We start from the raw sequence: 15,224 nt of genomic DNA, 5'->3' as shown, positions 1-15,224 counted from the left end.
CAGCCGTGGGAACATCGTTCATTGCACCTCACAACTGACGACTCTCAATCATGTTGCTTCGCAAATTTAAAGGGAATATTGGGAATTTAAAAATTTTATGAGTCTGAGTTTAGTGCACAGCAGTTTTACTATCTCAGACATCGAGCAATTAGATCACTTGGTTAACTGTCTGTCTGATGAAGCTTTGGGACAGTAAAGGTTTTCCAAATGTCGGATGAAAATTATCCGAAGAAGTTGGCTAGTCTTAAAAAGATTTATGATAATACATGGGATCTATCTCCTGCTATAATGTATTGGCGCTACTCAGCCATCGTAAAGCCAATATTACTATACGGCGCTCTGGTGTGGTGGAATGCTCTAAGAAAACCCACATATAAAAAGCCTAAAGTATTCAACGTCTTGGTGCACTTTGCACAACAGTTGCATTGAGAACTACTCCAACGGCAGCGTTGAAAAAATACTCAACTTGTCACCGATTGATATTGCGCCTATTGTACAGAGCTAGGCAACAGGCAGCCATTTAAGCTTCCTGACCACTGTAGTATTTTTCAAGCAGAAGTCTTTGCGGTAGGAAAGGCTGCAGAAATAGCAATCGCAAACACATCAATCAACTCCAAAATAAATATATACGTTGACAGCCAAGCTGCGATAAAGGCAATAAACTCATATGGAATTTCATCTAAAAATGTTCTAAAAAGCAGGGAAGCCATAGAGAGAATAGCCGCAGACAGACGGCTGCATATCTATTGGGTACCCGGACATAAGGGCATTGCAGGAAACGAAATTGTCGATGAGATTGCCAAAAGCGCTGTTTACAGAAAATTCGAACAAGAAAATGACATACTGAAACCTTTAAATACGGTATACAAAGACATCGCTGCGGGCATGAAAATACGGACAGACAGGAGGTGGAATAATTAAGCCACTTGCAGAACCGGGAAAATCATGTGTACACAGAATGCAGATAAATACGTCCGATTCGTACTAGCTCTGTCTAGAAAAGAAAGTAGAACTATCGTAGGTATGCTGACAGGCCACAATTTGCTAGCGGCGCACGCATACAAGATAGGAATCACAAACAACGACAGCTGCAGATTTTGCAATGAACCAGAAGAGATGGAAACGCTAAGACACCTTCTATGTTCCTGTCCTGCATTGGCTAGAACCAGATTAAAATGCTTAGGCGCTTTACGATATGAGAAGTTAGAAAACCTCTCGGGGATAGAGCTCCAAAGTTTACTTAGATTCGCAAAAAACACAGACGTATTACAAGATGTCTACTACAAAGAAACGTAAGGGTCTAGCTCCACCTGGTAACACTAAAGATCAATAGGTCTATGTGATGGCTTTCAGCCAGCCAGGTGAACCGAACCTAACCAACTATCCCAAAGGTAAGCGGCCATTATGGCGAGATTGAGGGCTGAATTCAGATACACCCGCGTGTCCAACTTTTAAAACTCTCTCTTCTCAGCAGAGACTTGAGTTTGTAAAATCATTTGTTAATGCATAATTGTTTGTGAAAGGGGGAGGCAGTTTCAATTTGCAAAGCGGGTCGATGTCGTGTTTGCGATCGTTCAAATCACACGTTTGCCGTATTCTTAACTATTCCATAGTGCAAAGGCTCTGGGCAATGGAAAAACTACCGTGAAAAGAAAGTTCCACAAAATTTATACACTGCAAATCGTAAAAACTATAATTTTGCCATAAGGAATGCTTCAAGTAAGTTACTCGGTTATTTCTACGAAACCACTGTGTAAATCCCTGTAAATTATAAGAAATGTTACCTTTTATTTCATTCATAACAATGAAACTACTAAATTATAAGTTTAATTTATTTTTTATTGCATTATTTAACATTAATCTGTATTTCATAGTGTGTACGAAATACTGAAGTTTTAGACTATTAATAAATAAATTATTAGGAAACGCTACAACCTAGTGTTACTTTTGCGGTTTCTGTCTTGCGCTCGCTCCCCCATCCTTGCCTTCCTTTTTGGGGTACCGTTTCGTAGATTCATCTTGCTGGAGTGTCTTCGCTCGTACGGATGGCATGGCCAAGCTTTTTACACGTTAAACTATGTCTATGTACCTGTAAATTTCATACAGCTTGCGGAGGAGGCCAAAGATCTTACGGAGAATCTTTCTCTCGAAAGCTACCAAAACTTTCTCATCTGCTGTTGACAACGTCCATCCTTCTGCGCCTTATAGCAGGGCGGGAATGATGAGCGTTTTGGGAAGGGTCAGTTTGGTCTGTCGAGAGGGAGCTCTACTTCTTAATTGCGTACTGAGCCCAAAATAACAACTGTTGGCAAGATTTATTCTCCGTTTGATCTCTAGTCTGACATCATTTTTGTAGGTGATATTGGTCCCAAGATAGACACACCCTTTCACAAGTTCAAATTGCTGGTTGTGAACACTAAGTTATTGACTCACGTGTGTTGACAGCAGGTTCTTTATTTTCCCTTCATTCACCGCAAGACCCACATTGCTTGCCTCTCTCCTTAAGCTGGAGTATGCCGAGCATATAGCGCGGTTGGTTTCATCGATAATATCGATGTTATCGGTACAAACTAGCAGCATGGTACTCTTGTGGAAGATAGTATCAGTGCAGTAAAAAGTTGAAAAATTTACAGGATAGAGAATCACCTTATCTGAAACCTTGTTCGGTATCGAACAGCTCGGAGAGGTTATTTCCAATTTTGACGGAGATTCCCGTAGTGCTCAACGTAATCTTACACAGCCGTATTAGTTTTACTTGGATACAAAACTCGGGCATAGCGGCATAGAGGTTATTTGTATCTGTGCTATCAAAGACGGCTTTACAATCAACGACGAGATGGTGTGTGCCGAGTTGTTTTTCGTTGGCCTTCTCCAGGATTTTGCATATTATGAATATCTAATCTATGGTTGACCTACCAGGTCTGAAGCCGCACTGATAAGGCAAAGGCCCATGGTATAATCACCCTTTTCATATACTGGATAAAGCGCACGCAGGTTCCAGTCGTTTGGCATGCTCTCATCCGACCATATGCTACAAAGGAGCTGATACGTGCGATTTGCCAGCTCTTCGCCTCCTGGTTTGAATAGCTTGGAAGGAAGTCTGTCGGCTCCAGCCTGTTTGTTGTTCTTCAGTCGCCTAATGGTTATTCGCACTTCATCTGGGTCGAAAGGTGGTACGACGATTCCGTCATCAGCGACTGGAGTATCGGAATCTACTTCCCCAACCACACTGCCACGTTTTTTGTGCCTGAAAATACGCCCCCTTACCTCCTCAGCTCGTGATATTTGGTCTTATAGACAGACTCCGAAACCGTTCTGCATTGGATCGAAACGCATACATCTGTAATACAGACTTTTGTTACAAATAGAGTATCCGAAATATAAGAGTTGACGGCTAAGACGGATAAAGAATCCAGTGAGAATTTTCCCCGATTCTTTGGTAATTCTGTAAATATCCCCAAGTTTTAGAGAACGAATATTACTCTCGTCATCGGAACCCAAAACCCGTAGTCTTGCTCTAGCAAAGGCGGGACACTCACAGAGAAAGTGCTCAGTGCTATTCGCCTCCTCTAAGCAGAACAGACACACTGGGTCCTCAATGATTCCAATGGTGGTTACATGCTATCCCCATGGGTTGTGTCCCGTAATAATACCGGCCATCAACCGAGCGTTTGGAAAACAGTTGGTACTTCTCCATAGCATAGTGATACTCATTACTATCGTTTAGGTACCATCCGGCTCCAGACCCTATTTCTAAGTTTCGTTTTCCTGCTAGAAACCATATTTATGGAGTCTACATATTGCTTCCTGTTGTATCGTAAGATCCAAGGGGAGCAAATCAAGCATAGCATTTAGAGTATCGCCGGCTTCAATCTTGCTAACAAGTTCGTGTAAGGCTGATTTACATGATTTTCCACTCTGGTAAAGATATTGATTTCTATTAAGTGGACTTCTCGTCAATACCCCCCCCCTCGAATATGTTTCTCCACCATTCGTTCTAGACTTTTCAACACGAACGATGTCAAACTGATTGGTCTAAAACTTTTTGCCAGGGAATAGTCGTCTTTTCCTGGTTTCGGAATAAATACTACTCTTACGCGTCGCCATTGGGATGGTATTAAACGTTTCCGATTTGCAACTGGTGTATGAACCATCAGGTTTTCGAATGGAATCCAGCCTTACTGAGCGATCTAGATGAAGGACCTTACAAAGTCTCGCTGTTTCCCTCATTACTTCGACGTTACTGCAGAAATTTCAATAGGATTCGAGTTTGGCTTTCGGTACTTTTTTCTTATATTCTCTCTGTTTAAGTCGATGATTGGTCCAGTTCTCTTCTGTTTGGGTTTTTGAGGCCTTATTAAGAAGTTTTCTGGACCACACACCAAGTTTTGATAGCTCAGGGTTCCTCCAAGGAATCGCTTTCCCCAGTCTACTTTGCTTGAGTGGGCACAATTCCTCAAAGCAATTTATTAAAGCACCGCTAATTTCTCAGTAACATCTTCAATCATTTCTATTGATTTGAGTTTTTTCAGAAAGAGAGTCCTTTTCCAAAACTCGCCATCGGTGATTTGATTCCCAACTGACTTATTGGTAGATATTAAATCAATCACATCTGGTCTCCTTTTAATCACAAAAGTTGGTTTGAAGTGCTTTGAATGAGTAAATCAGTAAATCAGTTGACAATATAAAATCCAGCAACTTGCGACCTCTGGGGTTGAATTTGTATCACAGCCCACTATTAGCCCCAGATTATTGGATTCTGTATACTTGACTACTTCTCGTAACTCCCTCGAAGGAGGTGGCTGTAAAAAGTCGTAGGATAGGTAGGCCGAAACTATTATAGCTTCGACACTGTTCCCACTCTTCCACTACTTTATTTTTGCAACAACGATATATCTGAAGCATAGCTCTTTTAACATCGTGTGTTCGATCAACCTTAGCATGGTAGTACATGCTCGCGGTCTAACACTCCCTTCACAATGAAGTATTTGTCCCCACGACATAACACCTAGACCACAGATACGCTTGCAACATACCCATGGTTCTTGTATTAGTATTAAGTGTGGGTTTATTTGCAGTTTCGCATCCCTACCGCACAGGAGAGCCCTAGACGCTTTGCTATGCTGCAGATTTATATGTGTAAATCTTACTTCAGTCATGAGACTGAGTATATTTACGCTTTGTCCTCCACCTTGGCCTGGACACGAAAATGGATTCCCTTAGATGTAGGTGAGGACTGCCTCCGTACTTCGGCTTCAGTACTTTGAGGGACTCAAGATCGATACCCAGTACCAGGTGGGAACCCGCCTCCGAACTGGTATCGGATTTCTGTCTAGTACGCGAGTATACTCTCCAGAGAATCGTTTCAAAGTATTTGTTTTGAACACGGATGCGTGTTTGCACAGACCCCGTTTCGTTTCCGGAAGAGTGCAACGTTATAGAGAAATCCTCTGTTCTGCCACGCTTTCCCATTTCCATTACTGGTGTCGAAGTTGACGGAGCTTGAGTACTTACCTTAGCTAATGCTTTGGCTCTCTTCGCCTTCTGTCTTCTTCGTTTGATCTGCCTTGCGGATAGACCAGCACCTGCGTTCGAATCTCCAATATCTTCAGTCTTTTTACCGGTACTTACCTGGTTCGCACCTGGTTTGACCGTTGTCAAAGACTTACTCGGTACTAGAGATCCATCTGAGTCTACTGAGAGATTGTCCGCCATCTCCACATTCTCCAAAACTTGTTCAGTTGCTTCGGATCATTTCGACGACGGTGTATCGCTCACACGCACTCGGCTCTCCACCATTAGTAGTGCGCTTCCTCCGAAACCCTGGGTGTCAGTTCTGGTCATAAGGGGATGAGGGGTTCTGACCTGCACATCCGATGCCCGAGCCACCGATTGCTCGACGGGAGGATTTCCCAAAAATGGATTACCTCGTGCAGAAATATCCTTTGTTAGCCTCCACATTACGGAAAGGAAATGCTTTTTATGCCTCCTGCCAGGTTGTCGGTGCGGTAATCTCCGCATAGTACTTGGATAGCCCCCAATTCCCCCGTTCCGCGGACGGGTGGATACCCAATTCCTATATGGAGCTGCCCTCTTAGTTCGTGGTAAGTTAATCTCCATAACATGGGATTAAATCACCACTTGAGCCTCATCCCACGGTAAGAAGACCAACACATTAAGCGTTATAATAATATAACTGACAAATACCCACTTTCGCTCTCTCCAGAAGGCAAAGCATTAGATAGGGAAAGAACAAAAAACAACGCGACTATTTTAGTTTCTCAAGCGTCAGTGAATAATCACTGCTCTTCAGCAAGAGCTTATCCTCTGTTTTTTTTATTTTAGCCTTAAAAAGCTCCATTGAAACTGCAAAAATTTGCAGCGACAACGCCACCCACTTCGTCGGCGCCGATCACAAACTTTATGACGCCGATCACAAAGCGTTAATGGCCCTACAGCCAGAAGTGGAGAAGTACGCAACGGGCGAAGGATTCATCTTCGAATTTGTACCATCCCGGCCGCCGCACTTCCGCGGATTATGAGAGGCGGCAGTGAAGTTCACTGCTCACCGCCGAAGAACGGCAGACGCCGCTCGCCGAGGTCGAAGCGATACTCATTTCAGAACCTCAATAATGCAATGGCCCTTACACCAGCGCACCTATTAATTAAGGTTTTGAGGGACACATTGCGCTGTTACGATAGATGGCAACTTATTCGCTGTCGCAATCAACTACCTGTTGGACCTCCACCAGAGGAATACGTGGTTGTTCGAAGCGCAACCAAGAGGCAAGGTCCGCGTAGCAGACGTGGCAATCAAAGCGGGCGTAATTTAGCGCCCGTTCATAAACTTTCCGTATTATCAACTGAAATTTTAGGATCGTGAACTTTTATGGTCGGGGTTACGCCAAACAACGTTTACTTTAGGAGTAGTTTCTCATTATGGTTTATTAAAAAGATTACATGGAATTTTTATAATAATATGAAATATTAAATTTAATATAATGTTAAAAATTTAATTTTTATAATAAAATTACATACGAAAATATCCTTACATATTCCTACTTATAAGTACATATAATCTATACTTTACAATGTTGTTGTCAGTCTTGCCAAAGTATAGAATTCAATGCCGATTTCTGTAAAATCCATTTCATGAAATCCAAATTACTCTAGTTAGAAGTGGAGCTATTGTATTTATATTATTATGTATTCATATTATTGCACAAAATGTAATATGCTTAAAAGACATGCTTTATGCACCGCCAGTAAAATGAATAAACATTTTTTTTTAAATCGGCGTAATATAGTTTTTCAAGATGAAAAAATTGGTGCTTCTAAGTTTTGGTTTTCTCCGACTTTTTGCAGTCTGCTTTATAGACCGTATGTGTATAATAAACGAAATGGCAACGGAGGAGATGTATGTATTTTTTTGTATTTTGCAAATTCTATTAAAATTATGTGAATTATATGGATTTATTTTACCTTTAAGAAAAAAGCAAGAAAGCGCTGGACGAGGGTGGAAACTATTATTTTGCTGCATTGCTACAGCGCAAGAAAGGAATGGTCTAAACTCATCAGAAAGAAGAAGGCATTATTATGTGTATTACATTATTGGACAAAGTCGCAAAGAATTTCATTTAAAAACGTGTTTATTCCTAATCTTGCACTAACGTGCATATTTTATTTTGGATAGGATACCAACATTACAACTAGAACGTTGGAGGTGAAGATGCGCAAGCTCATAAAGGGTGGTCAGATTGGAGGTACTTTTTCCAATAGAGGTTTTTTGGCAAATCACGCATGACTACTGTCAAATTAAATATCATACATAATTTTTTTTCGTAGTCATTGGCATTTCATCATGTAGAACCCTACGCCTCAAAAACGTTTACAAATCGTACAATTGTATTACGAAAATCAACGCTCTGTGAAAAGTGTTCATCGCGCGCTTAAGCCAACTTATGGTGGTTCAGCGATGAGGCCCATTTGGCTTAATGGCTACGTCAATAAGCAAAATTGAAGTATTTGGGCTGAAGAGCACTCTTAATCCATTCAAGAACAGCCATTACATCCCTACGGCCTATGGGGTGGAGAAATCATCGGCTCATATTTCTTCAAAGGCGAGGCTAGCGCCAATGTAACAGTAAATGATGAACGCTATCGCGCCATGATAAACTACTTTTTGATGCCGGCAATTGATGATTACGTTGGCTAGCCGCTGGATCTTTATTCACTGCACTATGTCTATGTCGTCGTAAAGCTCATACAGCTCATCGTTCCATCGCCGGCGATACTCGCCTTTGCTAACGTACAAAGGTCCAAAAATCTTCCGCAGAATCTTGTTCGCAATCTAATCTGATATTGCCCAAGCTTCTGCGCTTTACGTTAGGACAAGCATTATGACAGCCTTATAAGTGTTCGTTTTGTCCATCGAAAGAGGACTTTATTACTCAACTTAGTCCAAAGTAGCACTTGTTGGCAACAGAGATTCTACGTAGAAATTTAAGCCTGATAGATGAAATAAACGAAGTCTTTTACAACCTCGAAATCAAAACTGTCAACAGTGGCGTGGCTGCCGATACGCCGGTGCGCCAACTGATTGTTTGATGACAGTAGGTACTTCGTTTTGCCCTCGTTTACCACCAGAATCATTCACTTTGCCTCTTTATCCAGTTTGAAAACGGCAGAACTAACAGCGCGGTTTTTAAGGCCGATGATATGAAAATCACCCTGTCTGAAACCCCGTTTGGTATCAAGCGGCTCGGAGAGGTCCTTCCCGACTCTGACGGCACTGTTGGCATTGAGCTACGTCATTTTGCATAGGCGTAAAGGTAAAACACTACCTGCTATCTATCACAACATGATCGATCTGCTTCCGCGTTTTTCGATCAGGGGACAGTCACGTAGCTTGGTGTATTTTTTGCCGACATGCTGTAATCACTGATGCACATATGTATAAAAAACCACGAATAACATTTTTAATTTGGCGTTGTTATTTTGTAGCAGTTTACAAATATAATAGTTTACAGTAAAAGTTTATGCCTAATGGTTTAGCATTAAAATTTCTCCAACAAAAACTTAATCTACCAGAAAATTTATCCCTAAAACAAAAGCTTTTTTAATTTATATTATATAACTTCATATTTAGGTAGTGTCAGTGCTACCAATTACAAAAGGCTGTGCTGCAAACTAGCCACGAAAAACAAAACAAAGAGAGCGAACCATAAATAGAATCATTTGCCGGATTCCAACTTTCGCTGAGGTCTTCCTAGTCATTAAACGATTGTCTACCCAAAATGGTGAGTCTACGTCTGGATAACTAGAGCAGGACAGTGGCACAAAAGGTGTGGGATTGTCTCTTTCTCTTCTTCATCTAGACAACTTCTGCAGGAGTCATGTGTTTGCACACCCATCGTGGGCGTGCCTGCCGATTAGGCAATGCTCGGTTATAACTGAAATCAGTGTGCTAAGGGTATGCCTTTATCATTGTCTATCTACTCACTAGTTCATCGGCTCCGCATCTACCCTCAATATCACAATGGCCACGAGCCCATGTTACCTTTAGGTGAAATGACTCAGCCATCTTCTTAAGATATGTGCGGCATTTCATGGCTACCTTGGAGGTTGTCGATTGCTTTTGATGTCGATATCATCTCCAGGCTCTATCACGGCTTTCATTATTGCGATCAGTACAGCCTGAAAGACACTACAGTAGTCGGGAAGCCGAAAACCGAAGGAGATCCCCAGATGTTCCGAATATACACCTCCGCCCACCCTGCCCTCGAGCTTTGAGCCATCTGTGTATACATGGATGGACTGGATGGGTCATGAACGTTGTGCAGGCGGAATATACCATCCAGAATTTTACCGTGGCTGTAGTCTGTGTTTGACCATTTACTCGAAGTACTCAGCCTCATTGCCGCACTGCGCGCAATGTATCCTGTCTGTAGGTCTACCGGAAGGAAGTTTTATTTCGCATATAATACTTTTGATTGTGTGGTTGACATTGCACCGGTTATAAGAACAGATGTGAGTCTTTGGACCTTCTAAACTCTTTTAATGTTCACGACTTTCTCAAAGTCATTCAACCATATTGTAATACCGTAGTAGAGAATTGGTCTAACTACCGCTGTGTAAAACCAGTGCATCATTCTGGGTTTCAACTCCCATTTTATCCCAATTAGCATTCCGCAGGAGTACAATACCGTCGTAGCTTTGCGTACTCTATCTGCAACTGTGAGCCCCCAATTTAGATTCCTATCCAGTACAAGTCCTAGTTATTTAGCCCTTTCTGTTACTATAAGGGGTTTTCCCCCTAGGAATATTTGTTTAAGAGCAGGTGTTTTATGTTTCCTGCTGTACAGTATCAGATCCGTTTTTTTCCGGACTTACTCCTAGTCCTCGACTTTTGCATCAAAGTGATAGTTTCTTGAGAGATCTTTGTTGAAGATCACACAGTTTTGGAAGGTGCTTACCCGATATAGCTACTACTATAGGGTGGGCCATGTAAAATTTGATTTTTGAATCGGCTATAAAAAAAAACTAGTCAATATAATATTTTTTCAAACTTTTATTTTATTTTGAAAATTGAACATTGTCATTTATGAATGAAAAATAATATCGTTCAAATTACTGCCACGACTGGCTTTACAGTAGGCCATTCGATCAACACAATTTTTAAGCACTTTTTCGATTGTTTGGTCTCCAATTTTATGAATGGCAACTTCGATTTCGTGTTTTAAAGCATCAATCGTCTCTGGATGATTTGCATAGCATTTGTCCTTAACGGCTCCCCACAAAAAATAGTCCAACGGGCTTAAATCACAGCTCCGAGGCGGCCAATTGATATCGGAATTTCGGCTGATTATTCGGTTTTCAAAAACGGTAGCCAAAAGTTCGAGTGTAACTTTGGCAGTGTGACAAGTTGCACCATCCTGTTGAAACAAAATATCGTCCATGTTATTCTCTTCAATTTTTGGAAACAAAAACTCGTTGAGGATATCACGGTAACGCTCGCCATTTGCTGTAACCGCGGCTCCTCGCTATTTTTCGAAAAAAAATGGCCCGATGATGCCGCCAGACCAAAAACCGCACCAAACAGTGACTCGTTGTGTATGCATTTGCTTCTCTACAGTAACGTGTGGATTTTCTGAGCCCCAAATCCGACAATTTTGCTTATTGACTTAGCCACCGATGTAAAAATCAGAAAAGAAGAAGAAGACTCACCACTTTGGAAATAGGTTTTCAATATTTCCCAATTTTGTTCAAGCGTATAGCGTCCCATTTCGTAAATGTCAAGCTTTTAAGTAAATTATGAATACATTTGACATATCAATTGTGTTACCATTCTCAAAAAAATAGGTGGTTCAAAAAGCAAACGCTATATGGCCCATCCTGTACAATATCATCGGCATATGGAGTTATCTATGAAGGCTTCAGCTCACGCCTTGGAGTCTGACTGTTCCTCCCCTATTTGCTATCCTTCAGTCTCTCTAGGATCCTGAACTGTGAACGCTTGGTACGTTAGTACCTTCCTGAAGCACTTATATGCTTCCGGGGTGGGTACTACCCGCGGCAGTGATTATGTTAGAAGGGCGAGCGCCAGTAACCATTGGCTGAGCCATGTTGAAACCACATATCGTCCACATCCATATCTTTCAATTCGGGCCATAAAAAGTTCGTTATCATCTCACGATAGCGAACACTATTCACAGTAACTGCCTGACCGGCCTCATTTTGGAAGAAATACGGCCCAATGATGCCGCCAGCCCATAAACCGCACCAAACAGTCACTCTTTGTGGGTGCATTGGTTTTTCGGCAATCACTCTTGAATTATCATTCGCCCAAATGCGGCAATTCTGCTTATTGACAAATCCATTGAGGTGAAAATGTGCCTCATCACTGAAGATGATTTTCTTCACGAAGTGCGCGATATGCATTTTTTGAACGCCCGTTTTTACAATAAGCCTGAATAACTTTAACGCGTTGCTCGATTGTGTATCTTTCCATGGTTCCCAGCTAGTTTGAAATTGAAAAATGTCAAAAGGAATGCAGAAAAAAACTTGACATTTAGGTCTGGTTCACATTCAACATCGGCCCTTAAAATTTAACCATTCTTTAGAAGGGGCTCAGAAGGAATTAAGAGATTTTAGTATAAAGAATTTGGGTGCAAATTTTTCTGAAAGAGGAGGTAGACAAACTTAAGTTTAACGGCTGTTGTAACAAGGAACAGAAATTGATAAGGGACAATCCCGCTTTGACGACAATTTTAGAAGAGAAAAGAACGCTTCATGAGCAGTTAACAAATTCAAGTAAACAGCAATCAGCAGGAATTGCCTAAACTCGAAGTCACCAATAACTAATAAAGTGGGCACATGCAAGTGCAACGTGACTGTGGCCAATAACATGTATAATTTTAAGTTGAAGTAAGAATTGTAATTAAGTTTAAGTTGGATTAAAATTAATAAAGACAAATTCACGTAAAAATAGTGCTCAAAGCGTTGTGCGAAAGTGCAATAACAAATAATAAGCTACAAGGACGCGAATCGGGACCGGTCCAGCGTTGGATTCCGATAAGAAGAACGTGCGCTTCCAATAGTGTAACTTGGAGGTGACCCAGTAGCAAAAGAAAGCAAAGAGGATCCACCCCCACCGGGAAGTGCTTAACAGTACGGATAGGATTAAGAATTATTAAAACTAAGGAAGTTATAAAATTAATTGAACAAGTGTTACCGAAAAAATATAGAAAGTTATTTGAGTTCTTGAATTATTTGAAAAGCAAATATACAAATTTAATTAAAAAAAACTCGCTTAAGGATTTAAAAAATAGTGAAAGGAAGTTGTAAGCAAAAAATTTAATTAAGAAAGCTCAGTAATATAGGAACATCTTTTATCATTTAATAATAATATCTGGGTTGCAAAGCCCATAAAATAATATTATTTTTTATAAATTAACCCTCAACAACTTACTTAAGGATTTGAAAAATAGTGAAATAAGTTGTAACCAAAAAATTTTAAAGTAAGAAAGCTCAGTAATATAGGAATATTTTTTATCATTTAATAATAATATCTTTAATAATAATATTATTTTTATAATTCGAAGCTGCAATTCACCACCTTCGGTGGTACCCTCTAGCTTATAACGACGAATATTCACAATCCACGGGAGCCTCCAAAGAATTATAATATAAAGGAAAAATATACATGGAATAAAAATTTTCAATTAACATATTTTTTTTTAAGTAATGCCAAACCAGAATAACCTTATCGGACCCTCTGTGCTTATTGCACACTCACCTGGGTCAGACGCACCCTCGCTTTCTGTATCCAACCCACTCCCTCAACCAACTGTTTTATTCCATTTAACAAGGATAAACTGATCAATTCAGTGACGGGACTTGTCAGTAACATTTTTCGACAGCAAGGACCAAACTTAGTACAAGCAGCCTGTTCGCAGCAGCACTAAATGGCATCTTCGGTATTCACAGCAGCACTTGTTGGCATCTTCGGTATTTGCATCACTAATTGGTATTTTTAATTATTTGCATCACTAAATGGCGTGATCATAACTGCAACTGTAATGTACCAAAATTCTTTGTATTTCCTTTTACTTCTTTTTATATATTGTACATATACATGAGTATGTACCAACATACCTAAGCATAGCATAAAAAAGAAAGTGTGTGGTAGTTCACGGAACCCGCACGATTGAAGTGAAACTTCTTTTATCAACAAATCAATAATTTAACTATTATTTCAATATAATGCATGCAGAAGTCATGGAAAGCATGGAATGGAATTTTATTAAACAGAATTATTTATTTATTTTAATATAAAAAGAAATGAATTTATTGTACTCAATTACATTTGGTTCTCGGCATTGTCATTATCATTATTGGATTCGTTTTCCAAAAATGAAACAAGGGCTTTATGGTAACTGAAATACGTAAAAAATGATCTACATTCTAATCTATCAAGGTATCGATGAAATACTGCATCAATGGTAGTTCCGCATCTTGTTGTTGGTACTACAAATTATCACTTATCGTACAACCGGAGGATTCACTGTCACGGTGTTCAACAGTAGCTCTATAGAATTCAATGCCGATTTCTGTAAAATCCATTTCATGAAATCCAAATTACTCTAGTTAGAAGTGGAGCTATTGTATTTATATTATTATGTATTCATATTATTGCACAAAATGTAATATGCTTAAAAGACATGCTTTATGCACCGCCAGTAAAATGAATAAACATTTTTTTTTAAATCGGCGTAATATAGTTTTTCAAGATGAAAAAATTGGTGCTTCTAAGTTTTGGTTTTCTCCGACTTTTTGCAGTCTGCTTTATAGACCGTATGTGTATAATAAACGAAATGGCAACGGAGGAGATGTATGTATTTTTTTGTATTTTGCAAATTCTATTAAAATTATGTGAATTATATGGATTTATTTTACCTTTAAGAAAAAAGCAAGAAAGCGCTGGACGAGGGTGGAAACTATTATTTTGCTGCATTGCTACAGCGCAAGAAAGGAATGGTCTAAACTCATCAGAAAGAAGAAGGCATTATTATGTGTATTACATTATTGGACAAAGTCGCAAAGAATTTCATTTAAAAACGTGTTTATTCCTAATCTTGCACTAACGTGCATATTTTATTTTGGATAGGATACCAACATTACAACTAGAACGTTGGAGGTGAAGATGCGCAAGCTCATAAAGGGTGGTCAGATTGGAGGTACTTTTTCCAATAGAGGTTTTTTGGCAAATCACGCATGACTACTGTCAAATTAAATATCATACATAATTTTTTTTCGTAGTCATTGGCATTTCATCATGTAGAACCCTACGCCTCAAAAACGTTTACAAATCGTACAATTGTATTACGAAAATCAACGCTCTGTGAAAAGTGTTCATCGCGCGCTTAAGCCAACTTATGGTGGTTCAGCGATGAGGCCCATTTGGCTTAATGGCTACGTCAATAAGCAAAATTGAAGTATTTGGGCTGAAGAGCACTCTTAATCCATTCAAGAACAGCCATTACATCCCTACGGCCTATGGGGTGGAGAAATCATCGGCTCATATTTCTTCAAAGGCGAGGCTAGCGCCAATGTAACAGTAAATGATGAACGCTATCGCGCCATGATAAACTACTTTTTGATGCCGGCAATTGATGATTACGTTGGCTAGCCGCTGGATCTTTATTCACTGCACTATGTCTATG

Source organism: Anastrepha obliqua, chromosome 6 (genome assembly GCF_027943255.1).
Source record: "Anastrepha obliqua isolate idAnaObli1 chromosome 6, idAnaObli1_1.0, whole genome shotgun sequence".
In the NCBI taxonomy this organism is placed as follows: Eukaryota; Metazoa; Arthropoda; class Insecta; order Diptera; family Tephritidae; genus Anastrepha; species Anastrepha obliqua.
The sequence above is the reverse complement of the archived record's forward strand: the minus strand, read 5'-3'. Positions refer to the sequence as shown.